Source organism: Chelonia mydas, chromosome 4 (genome assembly GCF_015237465.2).
Source record: "Chelonia mydas isolate rCheMyd1 chromosome 4, rCheMyd1.pri.v2, whole genome shotgun sequence".
NCBI lineage: Eukaryota > Metazoa > Chordata > Testudines > Cheloniidae > Chelonia > Chelonia mydas.
Window position 1 is genome coordinate 81,211,575 of NC_057852.1, and position 25,191 is coordinate 81,236,765.

The 25,191-nt window shown below is 39.4% G+C and overlaps 1 protein-coding gene across 4 annotated transcripts in view; it reads right to left on the reverse strand.

Annotated features, from left to right (window-relative positions):
* Positions 1–25,191, reverse strand: part of SORBS2 (sorbin and SH3 domain containing 2) — a 273,664-nt gene that overhangs the window by 143,084 nt on the left and 105,389 nt on the right. Inside the window, exon 1 of one of the 4 annotated variants that reach the window (XM_043546102.1) lies at positions 9,360–9,405. The exons of the other annotated variants lie outside the window; for them this stretch is intronic. The gene's annotated coding sequence lies outside the window, so the exon portion shown is untranslated. Of the gene's footprint in view, positions 1–9,359; positions 9,406–25,191 lie in introns of those variants that run through there. 4 annotated transcript variants of the gene reach the window in all.

The following is a 25,191-nucleotide window of genomic DNA, read 5'->3' on the forward strand; positions in this document are numbered from 1 at the left end:
GGGGGGGGGGGAGGGGGAACAAAGGGTCTGTCTGTCTGTGTGATGTTTTTGCCGGGACCAGGTCAGGAATACTCTTTAGAAATTCTGTTAGGTTAGTAAGTAATCTAGCTAGAAATGCAATAGATTTCCTTGTGTTAAATGGCTGGTAAAATAGGTTGTGCTGAATGGAATGTATATTCTTGTTTTTGTGTCTTTTTGTAACTTAAGGTTTTGCCTAGAGGGATTCTCTACGTTTTGAATCTGATTACCCTGTAAGGTATTTACCATCCTGATTTTACAGAGGTGATTCTTTTACTTTTTCTTTAATTAAAATTCTTCTTTTAAGATCCTGATCGCTTTTTCATTGTTCTTAAGATCCAAGGGTTTGGGTCTGTGTTCACCTATGCAAATTGGTGAGGATTTTTATCAAGCCTTCCCCAGGAAAGGGGGTGTAGGGCTTGGGGGGAAGACATCTCCAAGTGGGTTCTTTCCCTGTTCTTTGTTTAACACGCTTGGTGATGGCAGCATAGGGTTCAAGGACAAGGCAAAGTTTGTACTTTGAGGAAGTTTTTAACCTAAGCTGGTAAGAAGAAGCTTAGGGGGTCTTTCATGCAGGTCCCCATCTCTGTACCCTAGAGTTCAGAGTGGGGAAGGAAACTTGACAGCCTGTTCTCACTTTCAGTGACATTGTAAACAAAAAGCGGGCAGCATTATCTCCTGCAAATGTAAAGAAACTTGTTTGTCTGAGCAACTGACTGAACAAGAAGTAGGACTGAGTGGACTTGTAGGCTCTAAAGTTTTACACTGGTTTGTTTTTGAGTGCAGTTATGTAACCAAAAAAAAATCTATATTTGCAAGCTGCAGTTTCATGATAAAGAGATTACACTACAGTACTTGTATGAGGTGAATCGCAAAATACAATTTCTTTTATCATTTTTAGAGTGCAAATATTTGTAATAAAAATAATAATATAAAGTGAGCACTGAATACTTTGTATTCTGTATTGTAATTGAAATCAATATATTTGAAAATGTAGAAAAACATAATCCAAAAATATTTAATAAATTTCAATCGGTAGTCTATTGTTTAACAGTGCAATTAAAACTGTGATTAATCATGATTAATTTTTTAAATCACAATTAATTTGAGTTAATCACATGAGTTAACTGCGATTAATCGACAGCCCTAGTAATTGTCATTTATCGCTACTACTTAACACACTTTTTTTCTTTTGGGATGAAAAGGGTAGATCAGACAAAATATTCAGTACTACTACATACAACAAACAAAAACCCTGTCCCCATTAGTGTATCATTTGATGGATCAATTACCTGCAAAAATGTGTTCTTGGTTTTAAGAACCCAAGTGAATTGTTTGAACATGACTGACTGAATCAAATATTTTCTCATAAGCATTCAGCAGTATTTCCACAAGATGGATGGATGCCACCCAGAAATGTAAGGGTCTGACGCTTTATTCATGAGTTCAAATAAATCTCTCTGATTTATCCCCTACCCTTCTCCCAGAAGTACAAAAATTAGCAAACAGAAAATATGATTTTATGGCAGACAATTTATTTTCATCAAGTGAATTCCAGAATGCACCCCTTTATAGTCATCATCACTATAATGGATTCTTTACCTCCCCCGATTTCACCAAAAAACATCTTTGGTAAATGAAGCGATGGCCACTTACTACTGGTTGCAGATGGCGAAGCAGCAGGATACATACATCTGTGTGATCTGGCAAGCAAGTGATTGATTTTGTTTTTGTTAGGTAGTCAGCAACATCCAGATGTTTGAGGGGTGGGTGGGGAGGGAACGGGCTTTCCAGATTTGTGAGAGGAAGGGGGAGTCATATCTGCACTAATCTTGTTTGACAGATTCACCGCTTGAGCTCCTACCAAGGACTGCAGCCTGGTGGATAAAGTATCTGCAAAACTGACGGGAGAGTTTTTAATCTCTGAATTTACACCAGGGATGGGATAGTCAAAATCAGTTCAAATACTGTGGAAGCTGTTCTACTGCACTTTCTCTAAACTCACTTGAGTCACTACCAGGTGCTCAGAACCCTTTTTGCAAATGAGGAGGGAATTATTTTTGTGGGGATTAAAGAGTCAGGTAATACTCCTGGCCTTTTCTCTTCAACAGCTGTATTATTGTTTGCAACTTTATATATTTAATGGAGGAGAAAGAAAATGTGGGCACTCTCTAAAATCACTGGTTTTTAATCAGAGACACAAGGTAAATAAGATAATCTCTTTTATTGGACCAACTTTTGTTGGTGAGAGAGACAAGCTTTCAAGCTTACACAGAGCTCCTCTTCAGGTTTGGGAAATTATGGAAGAAGAGCTCTTTGTAGGTCGAAAGCTTGTCTTTCTCTCCAACAGAAATTGGTCCAATAAAAGATATTACCTCACCCACCTTGTCTCTCTAATTATTCTGGGACCAACAGGGTTACAATACCACAGCATGCAACAATGTTTTTAATCAGGTAGCTGCACCACACTAAAACCAGTTATTTTGTTCGACTGTGTAGCAGTGATGGACTTAACACTAGCAATAGCATCAGAACGTATAAATAGTGCCAACTGGTGCTTCCATTTCAGGTTTGCTGGTCATGCGGAGTCAAAACTCATAGGAATGGGTGATGCCTGTTAATTTTCTTTTCTTCTTTTAGGCTTTTCCATGATCCTCAAAAGATTTGTTTGAGACCCGTAGCTAACGGAAGAGGGATGGGGGAGATGAGACTGCAGCGACAGGTGGCACCGAAAGTAGCATGACAAATTGCAAATGATAAGACCATGTCAGTGGCAACTCATATGTGAAGCTGTGAAGACAAGAAATCCCTGCCCTGCTGTGCCCCAGTGCTCAGAAAATAGAGTGTACAAAGCTATGGTTTATATGAAAATACATTTGATAGTGAGCTCACAGGCATACCACAGTCATCCAAACCATGGCAAGAAAAATCATCTCTATGGATTTTGTTTATGTATGTGCATAAGTTAACAAAAAATACTGAAAATGATAAAAATATGAATAAGTCATAAGAAAAGGTACAAAGAGGTTTTGTTTCTTCCCTTGGATTTAATATACAGTGTAGTCAGACTGCAGTGGTGGGACAGTGAGAGTGCATGTATTAGGCCCCAATTCAGTAAAGCATTTAAGCACATGCTGAAGTAGACCCATGGGCTTACTTAGGTGCTTAAAGTTCAACATCTGCTTCATTGCTTTACTGGCCCCTGGCCATATTGCCCAGTCCTGCGAAGAACTGAGCGCTTGAACTCCCATTAAAGTCATTTTGGCTAAGTGGAGCCAAGTAGCCAAAGCAGCACAAGAAAATGGTCTAACAGGTTTCTGTTATTTTAGCTTTCAAATTCTTGACTGTGGGGCCAGTCCTCACAGATGTCAATTTTTGCACAGCTTCATATGTGATTTTTATGCAAAGTATTTTCAAATATGCTAATAATGTAATTAAATAATTGAACCACCAGCAAATAATTTGTATATGACCATAAACTTAAGTTTAAAGTCAATAAACTCTGTTCCAGGAAGTGGTAGAAGAAGCAGCAGCATTAAATTGGCAACTGTGGCAGGTGCATGGGTGTGGAAAGGTGTATGGTGAGTAGGTGGGTCCTGAGTGGGGAAAGTTGGGGAAGCTGGGTTTGTGGGGCTAACTAGGAAACATTGTGGGGCGGAGTTGATGTAGCTGGGAGGTAATAAAGGGAAATAGTGTTTGTGCAGATGCTTGGAGGTAAAATAGGAGCAAGCTCAGTGGCTGGGGTTAAAAGTTGGGGTGAGGGGAAGCCGGGTTTTGTGGGTATGTCCAGGAGGTACAGGATGGTGGTGGCGGAGGGTATCAGTGGTTGTGGAGGGTGTCAGAGTGTAGGTGGATAGCTTGGTAGAGAAGCTTGAGACAGCTAGGTTTCTGGGGAGTATCCATGGGAACGATGGGAGTAGGGGAAGGGATTTCTGGGATCTGAGTGGGAAAGGAGGGGTAACTTAGGGGGAGCTGGGTGGATGGCTTCAGGAAGATGGAGGGGGGGAATCTAAAATATATTTGTATTGTTTTTACTAAATTACAAAGACAAATAAGGATAAAAACCTGAGATGGCCTAGTTGTTAAAGACAATACTACCAATAATGACCTGTTTTTTCCCATGACACTATTAAAATGCAAGACTTGAATAGCATGTATATGTTATTTTTTCCCTTTCCCCTGTGGCTGTGTGCGTGCACGCACACATACACACACCTCACAGCAAAATGACCGACCAAGGATTATTATTTTATCAACTACAATTGGTTAATAACATAGTAATCATATCCTGACTGGTTCAGAACTTAGATTGGTTAATAATTAAATCACACAATGTGTTAATATCATGTGCTGCAAAGAGCCCCGGGAGACACATTAAAGAGCCACTTGTGGCTTGGGAGCCTCAGTCTGAGTATCACTGCTCTAAAGAGTTGTAGATGGAGGTTTTTCATCCAATAGCATCAGTTTAATGTGCTCTACTTCCTGGAGGAAAGACAGCTCGTCATTCTGTAGATACACTAACAGGGACAATGAAAGTGGTTTCTGAAATGTGAAAACGTCTTTGTGAAGAAGGAAGCCTCCCCTTCCTTACATATATTCCGTCACTGCAGTAGGTGGAATGAGTATGTCTAAACTACAATTTCTAGCTGTATGCAGAAGTTAGTGGTTGGCAAAACACACAAAGTGTCCCTCTAAGGAAGAGAAACAGAAAGCAGAAAAGCAGAGCTAAGCAGTAGTACATTCTGGAAAAGGAATCTAATAAAGTCTCATCCCTTTCTTCCTCCCCTAGTCATACGATCTTTAGGGGAAGAAGTACTGTAAGGTTAGATTTCCTCCTCCCATCAGCAAGACCAATAAGACCCAACTCACTCTGTCCCCCACCCAGCAGAGTAGATCTTCTGGAGGAGCAAGTTGATCACTATCTGAATCTAGGGCAGCAGGTATGGGAAGCAGGGTGGGTTTGGTCCATGTTGGTGGATTAGCTACTCACATTTCAGGAATCATTTCATTCAGCTCTCTCAGTAAGCTATATGTAGCCCCAACCAGAGATTCCACCCAGGACACCCCTCACCCCAACAATCTTCTTGCTGGCACCCTTACACCTCCTCCTTTTTGTGATTCCTCCCTAAACCAAGGACCAGGAGGTGGAGCTAAAACATGACTATCCAAGTCTGATGAGTGTGAAAGGGAATTAGGAATTCAGGGCCAGATCCTCAGCCCCTGCTCCAATTGCTTAGTGCTGCTCAAAGCAGCTGGAAAGCTATATTAACCAGCTATTCCAATGTTTAGGAATCCCTGGCAGTCAGAGTTGGCATAGCTGACTCTTACATCACCCTCACCCAACCCCTGATGAAGTGGATGTGTTATGGGCTAACTGGGATAAAGTCCCCCCTTAGGGCCATAGCCAACTAACCCTCGGGACTAGCGAGCCAAGGATCCAGCTAGCAGAGCTGATCTCAGGGTTGGGGTCCTCCTTTGTACCCCATCTCCAGCTGAGCCCACTTTTGGGGCACAATGAGAATCTGGGCCTCAATCTCTGTAATGAATGGCCTAGTGCTGTTGGAGTCACAAAGTACAGCAGACAGGAGATATAGGGTGACATTCTGATAACTGTGATATGGGACTCCTAGACAAGCAGGACCATATTTTACCACATAATCACATAGGTGTTAGGCAGTCACAGTGTAGGGGCTTCTCATAATGAACACATTTACTGTTGAAAGTCACTCTTTTTCCCTTGACTACTTAATATGGTACCTTCTATGGGGGCATTCTTTACTTTGAGATTCAGTGAAAATGAATTGACTGTCCTTTTGGTATTACCCTGAATTGAGTTTTTAAAGGTCTTCTAGGTAAATTGGCTTATTTCAATTACAGTATACAGTACCACTTGCTAAAAAACCAACAACCACAAATGCCTCAAGCCATTGCATGGTGCTGATGACCTCAGAGTTTTGTCTTCTCTCCTCCTTCACTTTATTTTCATTTCAAAGAACAGTTTATCAAGGAATTTGACTAGCTGTGCACTGAAAAAACAACAAGTTGATCTTGACCTTTGTACTTAAATTCAAAATCTGCAGTTACTGTCTCACTTATTATTTCCCCCCTCCCTCAAGATGTATCTCAAACACTTTAAGTAACATGGGGAATTTCAGGATGTATTTCTGAAAATAAACCATATGCAAGCATGAGGGAGAAAATTTCAAGACAGCTATACAAACCGACAGGGTTATGTGCAATTTACTGACTATTTTTACAGATGCAGAAGGAAACAGAATGACATGAATAAAATATTTTTTACATTCAGAGTCTGCCTACAGCTTTCCCAGTAAAGGAAATTTTATTTAGAAATTCAGTCAGGAGTTTATGGTGTTAGTGCTTTTCATTATTTTTTATTGTTTGAAAAATAAATAAAAGAAACAAAAAAGATTTTTGAATAAAAGCAATCTCCTTATGTTATTGGCCTGAAATATTGTTCTATATTTCCTTGCCCTTTTCTATTTTGTCATGCTCCCACTATGTTTTTAATTACACAAAATCATACACAGTATTTTTAGAGGCCTGGGAATGTATGTGGTTTAACAGGAACTCACTGTTGGTCAATGGAATTCACTCTGCAGGGCAGGAAATCAGCTATAAGTCTGGATGTGTAGGAAGGTCGGGATGTTTAAAGGGCCTTAAATGTAGGTACCTAGTTCTTTTACAAATGAATAGAATAATATTTAGCTTTTAATACAGGCAGAGGGAAGGATCAGCATTGTCACTGACATGAAACAACCAATCTTTTTGAGCCCTCTTCTGGAATGCCAAAGAAATTATCACAGGGAGGTGATTGCTCTTCTTCAAAGGTTTAATTAATTAAATATACTAAACATCTAGGGCCTCCTCAGCTGGTGTAAATCAGCACAGCTCTGTTGACTTCAATGGCACTATGCCAATTTATACCAGCAGAGAATCTGGCCCATAATTTAATGTAATTTCACTAATTTAATAAAAACTATGAGAAACAAAACAGTCCAGCATATTTAGGTGGCATGGGTCCACAAGCTCCTGGGTCCAAGATATTTCTCAATGTCCCTCAAGAACATAGGCTTAGTATCAGAATAAATCCACCATGACAATACAAAAGAATCTTCAAGAGTGTTGTATTGTATCAATGTGAGCATCCACCCATGTTAATGCATAAGGAAACACTTCACAAAAAGAGTAGGGGCTGAAAGTGCTTTGTATGTTGGAGAACTATGTTTAAAATTAACAGGTAAAATTTACAAAGGAATTTCAGTGACTTAGGAGTCTAAACCCCACTGATTTTCGTTACTTTTTGAAAATGGGAGTCAGGTGCTTTTGAAAATTTCACCTATCATGTTTATTCCCCAAAGTCTAAATAAAAGAAAGACATCATACAACCAATTCTTGGGCAAAAATGAATGTAGCTACACCAGGGTTTAAAACTCACTACACAGAGGATAATAAAACTGGTTCATTAGCTCATAGTAATGAGCACAAACAGTAGGAACATAACAGCTGCTTATTTGCATCAGTTGTATACTGGTATTTTGCAAACTATCGGTCATTTCCAGTTCTCATGTATTATCAATAGGCAGCATTAGCAGTTTCAACATTTATGCATCTCAGTGTACTTTGGATTTGGGCTCCCTCCTGCAGAGTATGGAACTGATAAGATATGTGAAAATAAAACATCCATAAATAGACATTTCTAATTATAACTCCTCCTCTCTATAGACATCTTTTTGTCTCTCTATTCACACTACTTCTGTGAGGACTAATGAGAGTGATGTGCTTTCACCAAGACGTCATTATAGGTATTACTTGCTCTGTCCTCTTTGCCTTTCCTTTACAAAATACACATGTCCCTAAGTCACTTTGGGTAGCACTAGCTCCATTCTATAGCGTTAGACCAATATGTGTAGGGTCAGGCAAGACTGGACAATGAAAACTCAACTGGCATACCATGGTCACTAAAAAGGTGACAGGTTTTTACTAACTGGTCCATAAAAACAAAAATTATGTATGTAAGATTGTTATTGTATTCCACAACGGTCAAATGTGTACAGTTAATTTATTCTAAATTTAGCACAAATCAGCTAAGATTGACTTAGTAGACATTCATTAGAATATTTGTATATTCTCTGCCTCCCACCCTTTGATCTTTCTCTTTCTTTCTTTCTATAGTCTAATATCCATTAGCAAACTAATTAGCTATATGGAATTGTGCTTTAATACAAACAAATAAGATCTATCAGGGGTTCTTTTCAGAACAATAAATCCTGAGCATTTAAGTTAATGCTTAGCCCATGATACCAGAATGAATCAGAATGTGTACTCGGATGTCTAAATGTAACCCAGATATGACATCTTCTGTCTTCCTTTTGTCAAGCTCAATTAAAAACACTAAAAACATTTTAAAATATTTATTTGTACTGTACTGTCATCAGTAGCTCTTAGCTTGTGCTGTGCCAACTTTAGAGAATCATAAGTGGCATTTATCACAAGTATAGTACCACTCAAGTTACTTGAATTTAGGTAAAGTGTTGACAGAAAGAAGATGGAGAGTTTAGCAACTGTAACATAATGCTCTCCTGTCAAGACATGGCTGAACCGCTGATACACAATACACCAAAACAAACTTATGTTTCATGTAATATTAGTTTTGCAACTTTTTCGAAAAGTGTTTACTACATCTTCTGGAAATTCTCAGCAATGCTATGTAACCTCCAATTTTCACTTTAATACTAATGGGCTATTTGACCCCATTTGCTCTTTTGTTCCACATAAGGCAACTAAAAATGACCAGGCTTCTACTGTTTACACAACTGGTATGCACTCTGCTGTCTACTGGTTTCATACCTAATATAGTCCTACATGCCTCACCCCTATTTAAAGCAAAAGAGCTACTATTCTTCCCCAGTATAAATAGCCAAAGAAAACATGATTCAGAAAATTATACTTGGCACAGTGGTTAAACTCACATGATTAAAAACAGTTACTACTAACTACTTATACTTGCTGCGTGAACCTCAAAACTTTTTGAGCTTTGGTTTTAAGTCTGAATGCTTTTAAGGTCTCCCTTTCTCCTATTCTTCAGTCTGCTCATCTCCTACTTTTTAATCTCCAACTGTCTCCTTTAGGTTCTTTCCTATTTAACATCTTCTTTAATGATCTGGAATAAGAGGTAAATGCCATGCAGATGACATTAAACTGAATAGTGTTTTTAACACCAGTGAGGACAGAGAAGTAATAAAGAGAGACCTGCCAAGACTAGAAATCTGGGGAATAAACAACAAAGTGCAGTGCATCTTACAAAAATGCAAGGTAATCACCTGAAGAGAACAATCCAAAACTCAGATACTGAATGAGAACGAGGCACCTGGAAAGCAGCAATTCTGAAAGAGAGCAAGGGATGACAGAGAACTGAGAAATAGATATGAAACTTCAAAAGCAATGTTGCAGCAAAAATATTTGGGACTGCATATAAACGTCATGGAGCAGGAGGGTGATGGCCTCTTTCTATGCAGCTCTGTTTTCAACCTGCACCACTTCAGAGCAGGGACTGTCTCTTACTATGTGTACACAAGAAATTGGGCCTCAATCTTGGTTGAGGCTTCTAAGCACTCCTGTAATAAATGACAATAAGAGGTAGATGCACGCTGTGCCTCAATAGGCCACTGGTGTGCTGAGACCACTGCCTATCCTGCTCACCAATATCATCTCATGGTCTCTTTGTATTCCCTCATTGGTCTGTCTCTATCTGTTGTCTTTTGTCTTATAGAAGGGGACGGTCTTTTGTTCTGTGTTGTACAGCACCCAGCACAAGGGTCCTGGTCCATGATTAGGGCTCCTGTGCATTACAATGATAACAACAGTACTAAATAAATACTCTAAGAAACAATGGAACTCTGGAAATTTCAAAAAAGAATAGGCAACCCCACAGAGATTGCTCAGACAAATAAGATTTGTTTCAATCAATGTATAAAGACTGGTTGGGAAAAGGAGAAAGGGTTAGATAAAGGATAAAAGGAAAACTATAAGATATGGGACAGAATGAGGGAAACGACATCATAGTCAAATGTGTGAGAGAGAGATGATAAATTTCCACTGAGGAGCTCATTACAGCCTTAATGGTATCTGCTAGCCCTTTCAGCCATAAAATAAGTAAGAAATCTATCAGCTGCTAAGAGAAGGGAGCAAAAGATCACAGGAAATGTATTCACCTTGCAGGGTTTTAAAAAATATTATGATGTCAGCTTTTACAGTCCAAAAATTCACGTTCACATGTTTTTAGAGATCCATCTTTTTTTTATTTTTATTTTCCTGGTGTATTCCTTTTCAAATTCTATTTTTATTGAATTTCGTAAGATAAGTTGTTCATTCTTAAGACTTATTTTAATGTAGATTTTTAATGCTGGATTATAAAGAATCTTAGTAAGGCACAGAATATGTACTGTTTAATCACTGCATATGAAATCAGAGCATAAAGTCAGATCCATTGCCATCCTTTTAATTATCTAAATCCCCCAACACTCTTTCAGTTCTGAAAGTGTTCCATCAGTAGGGTTGCCAACTTTGTAATATACAAAAACTGGACACTCCAGCAGGAGTGCTGGAACTTCCTCTGCCCCACCCCTTCCCCCAGACTACACCACTGCCCTGCCTCTTCCCCCAAGGCCCCACCACTGCCCCACCACTTCCTCCTGAGGCCCCATCCCCATTCACTACTCTTTATCCCTCCCCCATCACTCCCTGCTCTTCTCCTCTCCCCCCTCCTTGCGAGAGTCGGGAGGGACTCACTTGCAGAGCCGGGGCTGGGAGCTGCAGCCACCCAATGCAGGTCGGAGGCAGCCCCGGCTGAGTAGGGCTGACACGGGTGATGATTCGGTGCCTTCCCGTCTCCCCCACCGGCAATAACCAGCCTTTGGGTGTCCATTCAGTAGATTGGATACCGTCAAGTCCCTTTTCAACCAGACTTTCCAGTCGAAAACCAGACACCTGGCCACCCTATAATCAGCAGCAAGCACCAGGTTCAACTATGCCTTTCTTTTAAGATTTCCAGTGACATTTTGTTATGGAGAACAGGAAAAACTATGAACTTGTGCCTTCCTGGGAAGCATCAAGAATATGCAGCTTCTAGAGACGGGACATCAAAATAGACAAACTACTTAGTTAGGCAGGTATGGTGACTCCTGGGTTGGAATGATAGTCTTTTTTTAAATGTACAGATACGCTAATCAACATGTTCCAAAGACTACAATCAGGTCTCGCCAAAAGGTTTGAACAGCCTAATCATTTTTTCTAGTCTTTTTCTGGTTCAGTAGCCATGTCATCCTTCATGATCAATTTTGACAATGTGGTCTTGGGAAAATCATGTTAGACCATTTTCAAATAGTAAATCTAACAAATGTTACTCAGATTGCGCAAGATGTTAAGCTGTTTTGAAAATATATAGAATTGAGCCTCATCCACATCTCCATTAAATGAAGAGAAAAGAACTGAAAAGGCAAAGAAAATACTGTGTGCAGGGTAGGAAAAAAGTACACTTCAGTTTTTGATCTTTGTTATTTTGGATGCTAGGAAGACAGCAACTTTCAGGAGTGCACTACTAGAGTCCCTGGCTAAATGGTCATGATGTCAGAATGCTGCTATATGTCTGTCCTGCCAGGCATTGTTAGAAATACTGGGACATCATTTCAAGTCCCTTCTATCCTGATTTCATAGCAAAAGCCTATAGCAGCATGAAAGAAAGGGAACTCTTGACAGAGAATAACAAAAATAAAGGCTTTTGTGTCAAATGTTTCTTAAATTATGTTTATTTTTTATTTTCGCTGTTTATCTAAAGAAGAGCTCCTCTCTCCAACTGTCTCCAATATAGATCAGTCTCTGTTATCCATGTAACTGCTCAGGATCTCCCACACTTTGATCTTACACTTTCTATTCAAAAGTAATTTCTTACTATAGCATGTAAATGAATTCGAGTCAGCATGATAATTATTACATTTATTCTTACCGATCAGAGGAATTTACTCTCTCTCTTGTTTCTGATTTCTCCACCTGTGAGAAGCCATAATATATTTCTACTGCTGGGGATAAATGTTTTATCATCTGGTCATCTTATTTCATTCTCTCTCGCCATCTTTTATATAAAAATACTTGAATACTTTGTTCATTCATCTGACTTGCTGATTATTGCATTTTGGGGGATAAATTGGCATGCGTGCCTCACTGAGTTAAAATTCTAGAATGCATAACATCAGTCTTTTCTTTGTTAACAGCTCTTAATGTTCTTAAAAGGTGGAGAGAGAAACTGTTTACTGCATCGGCTCAGCATTCCAGACAGCCAAGGTCAGAAACAAAGTTCATCCTTTACTCTGTCAATACATTATCTCCTTCCCTGATTCTGAATGTGTACCAACAATAAGTTGAATAGTAAATTACACCGAGCAGTCATATATTTATAACCACAGGACCATTTCAGTGGAATTCCTCTAGTCCAGATCTAGGAGCACTGTTAACGTGCACCTATCTTTCACATTTTGTAATATATAAGCTGATTGTTCTTGTCTTTAAGGACTACACGGAGCTTGAATCAGGAATTTTTCAACTTGAGCCATCTTTGGCTGAAGGTTAATTGGTTTTTGGAGACCCTGATAGTTTAGTCACTAGAATAACAACATATTTTAGCACCCGCTCTGGGTACTTCTGAGATGAAAAAGATAGCGTATATTTAGTCTTTGCTATCCTCCCAACTCCCACTCCCAGGCTTCCTGCAGCCCTATTGCCAGTTGCAGTTTCCCTTTTCCTCTTCCACTACTCTTCAGTCTTGGTCTTTCCCATATCCTCAGGCTCCTTGTCCCAATCTACTCCCCCACTTCAGGTTCAGCTCTTGGTTCCTCTGCATTCAAATCAGGTAGCTTCCTCCTCCATGCTGCCTGGGTGCCAGCACAAAGTGCACTGAAAAACAGGGGAAACAGGCTGCCAGTTTTTCAGTTCTGGCTCTGGCCTCAGCACAGCCAACAGCAGCAACTGCAGGGAAAGTCTAGATGAGTCCCCTGAAGCCCTGGGCTTGAGCATGCTCAGCATGGATGGAATGTTCAGAGATTTTTAGACGCTAAACTCTAGCAAATCTCCAGTGAGCACGTGCAAACTGTGATTTTTCAGATGCTCACAACTTGGCCAAAATGTTGGAAGATTTTCACAGGGACAGCAAAAAACACATCCCTGATACAAAGGCTGTGCCCCTGCCAAATTTCAAGCACCAGCTCCAAATTGTGTCTGTGAGCAGGGCACTAGAGCTTCTCAAAGAAAAAGTCACCAGAATCTTTTAACATGGACAAAAAAGCATATTTTTTCTTTACCTTTATTCTTGGAAATGGCAGAGATTTTCCAAAAATATTCAGCATGAGGCAGAGACATGGAAAATTTCAGTCGAAACTGTTAACATTTGTCAAAATTATAAGCAACTGAAAACAGAGTTTTACAATGGGAAATCCTGGGAAGCTTCAATAATAGATGGTGTTGACAGCCCCACCTTTAATAAATGAAATAATGTCTGTGTTTTAATTGGTTATGTAATAAAATGTCTTACTAAATTTTAAAACCTTTATAAAAGCATTGTCTCTGTTTATAAAGTGGCACTTTATTATGGTGCTTGCTTGTTTTGAGTTCAGAATGATACCTATAAAATCACCAAAGCCATGATCTAAAGTGCCCTGAAGTCACTGGGAGAATTCCATTGACTTTAATGGATTTTGAATCAGCCCCAAATTAAATGAAATTTCAAGGATGTCAAATTTGTCTAAATGTACTTCCAATTCTTTTCTTCTTCTAATATACACATAAGTGCCATTTAAGGCCTTACTGTTTTGAATATAAGTGTCATTGAACTAATTCATGTGGTGCTCAAGCATTAGTTGGAATCTGTTGTAAGAAAATGCGAAGACCAGTTGCATCTATATTTTCAACACAAGCTGCTCACCCATATCAAGTGCAAGGTGCATCATGAAAGAGGGGGTAACATAAGGGAATATTACAAAATGTTTTTGTTTATTGGTTAGCCCCCAGCTGATATCAAACACAGAGGGCATATTTTTAATAATTAATCTGGTCAAGATGTTTTTATGAGATTTTTACAACATGTAGTTTTATTTTTAATTTGGCTGCAGTAAGTGTCATCCCCATAGCAGATGTTCTCAGTTCGCACATACCTCATTATAATTTTATAACTACACTACTGTGCATTGTAATGTGTCATTTAAAATCCACTGGTACTTGCACATTAAATTCCACTATGTTTTAGAGCACATCTCTATTTTCAGCTGTATACAGCTGAGAGATATGCAGAAGAGAAAGGAAACCAAACAGAATCTTGATACTGTAACCATGAAGATATTGTTAAGACACATTTAAACCTATGTTCACCGATAGGAATTAAAACTAAACTGAGATAAATGCTTTTTGAGATAGAAGTGCTATAACATAGCAAAATGACATACTATTTGGAAAATACTGTATCTGATTACACTGATTTGTAATATGGCCCCACAGTTCTCCCATTTTATGAAACTAGGCTCTGATGCTGCAAAGATTTATGCACATGATTAACTTTATACATATGAGCACTTCCACTAAAAACAAGCTTTTTGTTTAAATCTTTGCAGGATCCAGTACCAAGATTCCACCCAGCAAGTGTTTATTATGACCTTTCAGGCAGCAGAATTAAAGAAGAGTATCAATCACAGGATGTATCCAAGCATATAGCTAGGCTCCATGCCATTTCTTCCAGTCTGCTTTGACTGGGCTCATTCTACCCCTTTATTCTGCAGTCATTATGTGGTATATCCCTGGTCCTTGATGTAACACAAGGCTTGGGAAGTGCCATAGCAGTAAGGGACAAGTTTATCTATCCCCTGTACAAGGGATTGGTGAAGGGCTGAGGAAGAAAAACGTCAGCTGTTTTCCCATGAAAGTTCTCAGCTCATAATTTAACAGTAGCAGTGCTCAAAGATCTTTGCTTTCCCGATTCTCTAAAAATAAGCTAGAAACATTTACTTTGGCAATATATAAATTAATGCATTTCTGTAGTTTTGCCATGACAGTAATTTATGGTGAGAGTCCTACACAAAATATAAATTACACTTGAAAAACTGGGACCATTCAAACCTCTTGTAGACAACCAGTGCAACAATATTCTTTTTGCTTTTAACTAATCCAAACATTCTCCCTTTAGGTTATAACATACTTATTTCATCCAGTTATGATGAAATAGAAAAGTGACCCAATGAATACATGGATGAAGTTTACTGTCTATGATTCTATTCTGTTTAAAAACCTCTAAAATAGATCAATTTAGTGTACTAATCGTTTAATCTGTTCATCTCTTCGGATTGACATTCTTTTGAGAGGACTTTATTTGAGATTTGCAGGATATATTTATTGGGTCAGTTTTCTACTATGTGTAACTGGGGGAACTGGAAGTTTATTGTTTTAACCGATTTCTTTCTTTATCAATACAGAACTACGTATAATGCTCTGTTTAAAAAGTTTCAGTGTATGTTTGCAAGTATTTTGGTTTGGTAAAATAAAAATATATTCCGTCTGTTTCTTTAAGCAATTTTGTTTCAGATGGCTCTATCATGTGAGCACAAATTATACTCCTGCAATCTGAAAATTCTGACTGCGGTGGTAGAAAAGGATTCCAATGGGATAAGAAATCAGGTAAGTAAAAGATAATTTGATGCATTCAAACTGTACAACAGATGCAATTTTGAATTGAGATATGAGAAAGCATTACTCAACAAAACAATACAGTGGGATAGCAAAAGGATTTTAAAACACCTATACCAGTTCACTCTCATTAGATTTAGCTTTAGAGATGACTAGGATGTTAGATGGGGTGGGATCTGAGTTACTACAGACAATTCTTTCCTGGGTATCTGGCTGATGAATCTTACCCATATGCTCAGGGTTTAACTGACTGCCATATTTGGGGTTGGGAAGGAATTTTCCTCCAGGGCAGATTGGAAGAGGCCCTGGAGGTTTTTCGCCTTCCTCTGTAGCATGGGGCACGGGTCACTTGCTGGAGGATTCTCTGCTCCTTGAAGTCTTTAAACCAAGAACTGAGGACTTCAATAGCTCAGACATAGGTGAGAGGTTTTTCGCAGGAGTGGGTGGGTGAGATTCTGTGGTCTGTGTTGTGCAGGAGGTCGGACTAGATGATCATAATGGTCCCTTCTGACCTTAGTATCTAAGAATCTATGATTAAAAAAAATATTTTAGGAAATTTATCTAAAACTTGTCTTTTTTGGTAAGTTCTCTCAGGGGTTTTTGGCACTAGATTTTATAATATAAATCAGAGATTATTTTTATAATATGCTTTTTGTGTCATGGTTATCATTTTGGTATCTGAGCACCCAACATATGTTAAAGAATTTATCTTCAAGCAAGCTGTTATGTAGGAAAGTATTAAACCCAATTTAACAAATGGAAACTGGAAACAGCAAGATTAAGCTGAAAATTTTCAATCCTGGGTACCTAAAGTTGGATACCTAAACAAACCACCTCATTTTCAGAAGTGCTGGGCACACAAAGCTCTCACTGAAATCTGAAGGGCACAGGTAGGCAATGGGAGCTGTCAGCTACTCAAGGTTTCTGAAATATCAGGGCTAAACAGGTGCTCTCAAATTAGAAACGTTTGGCTTAAGTGACTGGCCCAAAGTCTCATAGAAAGGCTTTGGGATAGCAAGAAACAGAACACAGAACTCAAGTCGCATTCTAGTGACTTAGCCACAAAATTATCCTTTGTACCAACTACAAAGCTTGATACTGAATTCAAACATCTCCAAAGTTGGGAAATGACTGGAGCCAGGGTTTGGTTTAGCCCATTATAGAGATAAGACCAGCTGTGATGTTTGTTTTCAAATCCAACCTCTATCGAGATTTGGGATATTCAAATTTTGTGCATAAGCCCCTATGCACTGCCATAGCAAGGAAGAGTGTCAGTAAATGTGTCATAACCAAGCAGTTGAAGATTTTTCCATTATTGGGGTGTCTGAGGAGTTATGGAACCAGCATAGGTGGCTCTATGCCACCTATTCCCAACCTAGGGGTAGGGGTCATATCAAAGTTTTGGTAGGAAGGAACACTGCTATGCTCTGGCAATGTCCAGCTGGCATAATATCCTATTGGGGCCATTACTAGTAGGCCTAAATTAGAACAGACTTAAGGCTGAACCAGTCTGCGGCAGTCTCGGTGATCAAGGAGAACAAAGAAGGCAAACAATTTAACCAAGCCAAAAGATGGGTGAAGGACCTTTAAAATTGCAGAAAAATCCGACAGTGTTGTACATGCAAACACAAACACAGTAGTAAGCTTAGGGTCTGTTCCTGCAGACACTTCAGCATGGGATTAGTGTTACTCACAGAAGTAGGCCTGTGCCTGAGTATGCGCAGGATCTGAATTATATATTTCTTCAGAACAGCAGTTTCGAAGTTTCCACAACCAGTGTTTTATACAAACCATGAAATTTAAAATAAATGATTAACAATAGAGATGACATTAGCTCTTCCAAGAATGTGAAATGATAAACACATGGCATTTTCAATGAGAATACTGAAGTCAAATGAGGCCTTTATTAAGAAGTTCTAGACTTGCTTTGTTCATGCAATTTTATTTTAATCAGTTTAAATATCTGGCTAACAGCTATGTAAGAATAATTTGGAATTTTGTTATTTCAATTGATTATGTATTTTCACTGAACTGACGTGGATGAATAAGGACTTTTAATATCCTTTTGAAGCAAGCAGAAAACACGAGGAATGGAAGATGGGACTGATCAGCAAAGAAAGCTGCACATTGGAGGTCAGAAAGTGTATGGATAAAGTGTGACTTGCCAAGAGTCAAGCTGAGTTAGATCTGGCAAAGGAAATTAAAACAAACGGTAAAAAGGTTTTTAGCCATATATATAAAAAGAGAACAAGTAAAGAAGTGGGACCACTATGCAATGATAATGGAATAGAGAGTAAAGATAATTTAAGGATGGCCAAAAAACTAAACACAGACTTTGTTTCTGTCTCTAATGAGGATCATAAAGTAGAACATAGGAGCAAAGACAAGATAGCTAATGGGAATGAGTGCACAGAAATGGAAATTACCACATCCCAGGTGGAAGAAATGCTCAAAGAACTTAATATGTTCAAGTCATGGGGTCCAGATAATCTCTATCCCAGAAAAAACTAGCACATGAAATTGAAAGTCCACAAATTGCAAGGAGTTTTAATCAATCTATCAAATCAGGGGTAGTACAATATGATTGGAGAATAGCAAACACAGTACCTATATTTAAGAAAGGGGGAAAAGTGATCTGGGCAACTACAGACCTGTTAGCCTGACCACACTTGATATTATGCCTGGGTTTAGAACAAATTTTGAAGGAAAAAAATAATTGAAGACATGGAAGTAAATGGAAAATGGGATAAAATAAAACATGAGTTTACCAAAGGTAGATAGACTAACCTGATATCTTTCTTTAATAAGACGATTTCTTACGGGAAATATGGTAGATCTAATCTATCTGAACTTCAGCAAAGGATTTCACATGGTACCAGAAGGGAAATTATTAATTAAGACAGAGAAAATGGGGATAAGTACAAGAATTGTAACGTGGTAGGAACTGGCTAAAATGGAAAGGACATTGGGTTGTACTGAAAGAAAAGGTATTCGACTAGAGGAGGGTACTAGTGAAGTTCCTGAAGAACTGATGTTGGAATTGATCTTATTTTAATTAATGATATTGGCACAAAAAGTAGGAGTGTGCTAATGAAATTTGCAGATGAGTAAGGGTATGATTTAGTCACGGGATATCAGGGAAGTCATAGATATGACTCTATGACTCTGTGATACCTCTGTGACTTTGGCTTCAGCTGTCAGTGGAGGGGGGAGGGAGGGCGGAGCCAGGGCTGTGCATGGTCGACTCATAGCTTCAGTCGGGTTAACCCCCCCTGGTCTCAGCCGGGGCTGTGCCCCCCATAGTGGTGGGGCTGGGGCTGTCAGTCCCCACCATGGAGATCCAGGTGTCATTCCTCCCCCTTCTTTCCACCCATTAATTTTAGTAAAAGTCATGGACAGGTCAGGGCTCCCAAAAGTTTTGTTTACTAAAAAAAACCATGACAAAATCTTAAGTTTGTGTCATGAGTAAGGTTAAGTGGCATAATCAACAGAGTATCAAACTTTTATATAGCAAAAATCAGATGACCTAGAGTACTAGAGTAAAAGAAATGGGATGAAATAGTACAAAGTGAAAAGTCATGCATTTAGGGACGAATACTAAGAATTTCTGCTACAAACTAGGACTCAGCAGTTGGAAATGACAGATGAGCAGAATTAGTGCATTAGTCGATCACAGGATGCCTATGAGCCACCAACATGATACGGCTATGAAGAATGCAAATGTGATCCTAGGATATATCAGGCAAGGTATTTCCAGTAGATACAGGGAAGCAACAATGCCATTGTACAAGGCACCGGGAAGACTTCTTCTGAAATACTGTATACAATTCTGGTCAGCCATGTTCAAGAAAGATGCCTCCAAACTGGGACAGGTGCAGAGATGGGCTGTTAGGATGATAGGGGAAGAGAGATGCTATTTTACAACAGGCTTGTTTTGCCTACCAAAATGAAAGCAGAGAGATGATAGGATTACGCTCTATAAATACATCAGGGAGGTAAACACTAAGGATGGAGAAGAGCTATTTAGGTTAGTGGACTGTTAGCACAAGAACAAATGGATATAAAAACTGGCCATGAATAAATTCACACTGGAGACTATAAGAAGGTTTCTAACCATCAGAGGGGTGAGGTTATGGAACAGCCTTTCAGTAGGAGTAGTGGCAAATAAGATGGAGCTTGATGTGTGTGTGTGTGTGTGTGAGTGTGTGTGAGAGCGAGAGAGAGAGAGAGAGAGAGAGAGGGAGAAAATAGGTCTGATGGGGTTGCCCATGATATCAGGGGACTGGACTCAAAGACTCAAGAGAACCCTTCCAGTCCTGTTCCTATGTACTGCAACACTTTTTGATGATTATTTCCAATTAGTCAATATATATGGATGTGCATGAAACTATGAAATAGGTTTCTACAGCAGATGCATAGAAAAGCAACATTTTCCTCTTGTAAAAAAAAAAAACAGAGGATAAAGGCTCAACATTTTAAAGGACCACCATGAAATTGGATGTCTAGTCAATTTAAAAATGAGTTAAAAGTAGTTGTGGGTATTGTACTTGCCAATTTTGTGGGAGAATTAAAAGCACATTTTAACCACTGTTTACAAATATTTCTTCCCTTTCTTAAGAGTTAATCAAACAATAAGCAAACTAATTATACAGGAGAAACAGTGAAACTGACTATACACAAAATGCTGTCAAGTTAATAAACTGAATATACAGAAACTGTTTTTTCTCTATTCTTTTTCAGCTACAGTAATCTTAGATGTTAATTAACAGTAAGCACAAAACAAAAATCAGACAAAGGTGTGAATTGAAACACTGTTCCTTTAATGCCCTGATGGGTAAATCACGTTCTAATTGGCTCTGAGTGGCACTCACAAGTTGTTAAATTATTTACCTGATGAACAGTGGCACTTATGGAAATGAGAAATTCTTTCCTGCTTTTGAAATCAAAGTCAAATCATTTCCAGGATGGTCCTTAAGTTATAACTGAAAACCCTACTAGTCAGTACAAGTGATAAGAAAATGCATACACAGCAAGAGCAGCTGGCTTTTGGAAGGTAGTTTTTTATCAAAATAACTGAACGTTCACTATAGTGACAGTAGAACAAAATACCACTCTGAAGATGTTAGTCTTCAAATATGCTTTAAATTATCCCTTATTATTTAATAATTATGTAGTGATTTTCTTATTAATCTAAATTAATGAGAGGCATACATGGCAAGCAATTTATATAATCTTAACTCAATTGTCGTATATGTTTGTGGGAAATATCTTCATGATTCTAAATTTAAAAACATAAGTTTCACAACTCTGACAATAAAGGTTTTCAAAACAAAATGTGATTTGTTTTGGAGCCACAAAAACAAGAACATGGGTTGTTGATTCTGCAGCAGAAAGTATCTAACAATTAGAGCACCTTGTGGATCTCTTACTTGTGTAGACAGTCCCATGCGCTTCACAGAGAATATTCCAACAAATAAGGCTGTAAGGAAATCACAGGCCAAGATTTTGTTGCAGAAACCGCAACTGTTTATAATTGTTTAAAATCTGAGCAGTGTGAGACCCTGTGCACCAGGTGCCAAGCCACTCACTCAAATTTGGGCTGAAATGATGGAGGGGTGGATGGGCCATATTTGAGTGAGTGGCATTGTGACCTGGCAGATGGGGTTACAGTGCCACTCAAATTTGGCCTGGCCACCTCCTTGTCATATTTCTCATTGAGAGCCAAGCGGGACATACAGTGTCTCTTCTGTGCTGTTGCGGAAGATAGTCCACATGCTTTGAACCACAACTTAAAACAAACTGGCTGCAACTGAACCAAAAACCCCACAAATTTTGGCTGAACCAAAAACCCCACAAATTTCTTACAGTCTTCCCCATGAGTAAGTGCTCACCAAGCTGAGTAAGGGCTGTAAAATGACTTTTAAAAGTAGTTAAGTCTATTTCTAATCAATTAATATACAGTATTAATGAATAAATGAGCTATTTTAGTTCTGATGCGGAAGTAGGTATTAAAAAGTCTTGTTGCTTCCTTCTATTATATAGAACTCATGCAACCTGTGCAGGGCGTGTAATTAAATTAGCATAACTAACACCCTATTGGCCGTTGCCCACCAGAGGCCTCCTACACTGGCTATCTAAGAACTCAGTGAGTACCAGTCCATATCTGCTCAATGCAATGGCTTCCTGGCTCTAGACCCCACAAGGTACTTTTCTCAGAATAAAGCCTGATTTTGCTTCAGCTAAACCAGAGTATGTTGAGAGTGTTCCATAACACCTACTGTAAAACAGGCCCTCTAAAGACCATCATAGAAGTGAGTCATAGAAGTGTAGGACTAGAAGGGCCCTCAATAAGTCACTCCTTCATCACTAACAATTTACACAGTCTGCTTCAACTGTTGTTTTATTTACAGTCTTCTACTAGGTGTAAATTCCATGCTATGGGCTCTATTCATAGAATCATAGGACTGGAAGGGACCTCGAGAGGTCACCTAGTCCAGTCCTCGGCACTCAAGGCAGGACTTAAGGCATGGCTATACTTGCAGATGTAGAGCACTTTGAGTCAAACCAGCCTTCGTAGAGTGCAGTAGGGAAAGTGCTGCAGTCTGTCCACACTGACAGCTTCAAGTGCACTGGCGTGGCCACATTTGCAGCAGCATTGGGAGCGGTGCATTATGGGCAGCTATCCCAGCATGCAAGTGGCTGCAGTGTGCTTTTCAAATGGGGGTGGGGTAGGGTGGAGTGTGACAGGGAGTGTGTTGCGTGTACATGGGGGGAGAGAGAGTGGGTTTTGGGGCAGCTGAGAGCATATCAGCATGCTGTCTTGTAAGTTCAGACAGCAGCAGACCCCCCTCGCCCACCCTCCTCTCTCTCTCACACACAGCATTCCACACTAATGGTTGCTTTGTCTCGGAGCAGATAAGCAGCCAGCTGTCAGAAACGGAGCTTTCAAAGGGCATATCCGCATTCCTACAGCCGATTCCAAACAATGACAATTGTTGACTTCAGGGTATTATGGGATATTTCCGGAGGCTGATCAGAGCGCAGTAAAGCAACACCTCATTCACACTGGCGCCGTGGCGCTCCAGTGAGGGCACAGCAAACGTTATTCCACTTGCCGAGGTGGAGTACCAGCAGCGCTGTAGCCGCAGAGTCAGAGTGCTCTACGTGCCTTGCCAGTGTGGACGGGTAGTGAGCTAGTGCACCCGGGGCTCCTTTATTGTGCTATAACTTGCAAGTGCAGCCAAGCCCTAAGTAATAACTAGAACATTCCTGACAGGTGTTTGTCTAACCTGTTCTTAAAAACCTCCAAGGATGGAGATTCCACAATCTCCGTAGGTGTTTGTTCCAGTGCTTAACTACCCTGACAGGAAGTTTTTCCCAATGTCCAATCTAAAACTCCTTTGTTGCAATTTAAGCCCATTGCTTCTTGTGCTATCCTCAGAGGTTAATAAGAACAATTTTTCTCCCTCCTCCTTGTAACAACCTTTTATGTACTTGAAAACTGTTATCATGTCCCCCCTCACTCTTCTCCTGATTAAACAAACCCATTTTTTTCTGCCTTTCACCATAGATCATGTTTTCTAGACCTTTTATAATTTTTGTTGCTCTCCTCTGGACTTTCTCCAATTTGTCCATATCTTTCCTGAAATATGACACCCAGAACTGGACGCAATACTCCAGCTGAGGCTTTGTCAGCATGTAGGAGAGCGGAGGAATTACTTCTCATGTCTTGCTTACAACACTCCTGCTAATACATCCCAGAATGATGTTAGCTTTTTTTGCAACAGCGTTACACTGTTGACTCCTATTTAGCTATTGATCCATTATGACCCCCAGATCCCTTTCTGCAGAACTCCTTCTAAGGCAGTCATTTCCCATTTTGTACGTGTGCAACTGATTGTTCCTTCCTAAATGGAGTACTTTGCATTTGTCCTTATTGAATTTCATCCTATTTACTTCAGATCATTTCTCCAGTTTGTCCAGATCATTTTGAATTTTAATCCTATCCTCCAAAGTACCTGTAACTCCTCCCAGTTTGGTATCGTCTGCAAACTTTACGTGTGTACTCTGCTTGGCCATTATCTAAATCATGTATGAAAACATTGAACAGAACCAGACCCAGGAACAATCCCTGCGGGACACCACTTGATATGCGCGTTCAGCTTGACTGTGAACCACTGATACCTACTCTCTGGGAACAGTTTTCCAACCAGTTATGCACCCACCTTACAGTAGCTCCCATCTAGGCTATATTTCCCCAGTTTGTTTATGGGACGGTAATGTGAGGCAGTATCCAAAGCCTTACTAAAGTCAAATTATATCACATCTATGGCATCCCCCACCCCATCCACAAAACTTGTAACCCTGTCAAAGAAAGTTATTAGGTTAATTTGACATGATTTGTTCTTGACAAATCCATGTTGACTGTTACTTATCACCTTATCTTCTAGGTGTTTACAATTGATTGCTTGATTTTTTTGCTCAATTATCTTTCTGAGTACTGAAGTTAAGCTGACAGGTCTGTAATTCCCTGGGTTGGCTTTATTCCCCTTTTTATAGATTGGCATTACATATTTGCCCTCTTCCACTCTTTCAGAATCTCTCCCATCTCCCATGAGTTTTCAAAGATAATCGCTAATGACTCAGGTATCTTCTCAGTAAGCTGCTTAAGCATTCTAGGATGTATTTCATCAGGCCCTGGTGACATGAAGACATCTAACTTGTCTAAGTAATTTTTAACTTGTTCTGCCCTATTTTAGCCTCAGATCCTACCTCATTTTCATTGGTGTTCACTATATTAGATATCTGATCACTACTAACCTTTCTGATGAAAAGGAACAACAACAAAAAGTCCTTTAGCACTTCTGCCACTTCCACATTTTCTGTTAGTGTCTTTCCCTTCTTATCCCCATCCTTTCCTCATTTCCTCCACTGCTTTTACTTTCCTCCTTTCTCAACTCTCAGTTTGATTACTGTAACCTCCTCCTCGCTCATTGCCACCTTCCCTTTTAACTACATTACCACAGTTAAAATCCTTCTCCTATCACTGAAACCAAATCACTATCCCCATTTGAATTCAAGAGCTTCCACAATCAAGTTCTGTGTTCTCAAAATTAGGGCTGCAAACAGTTGTACGTCACTATCAGCTCTATCATTTCATTGTACATCTCCTCTCATTCCTTATGTTCCTCTGCATCCTCTCTCAGAATTGTACCCTTTGGCCTTGTCTTTGCTGCTAAAAAAAAAGGATGTGTTTTTACTGCATGAGATATCCCATGGCAAAAACCGTGAAGACAAGGCACTTAATTTTACTGGAAGATAAACGGGGCAAGGTCAGCACTATACCCCCACCTTGGGTGGACCTCACCTAATTTACCTCATGGTAAAACTAAACTTTTTTTTTTCTTTTTTAAAGCAGTAAAGCCAAAGCCCTTG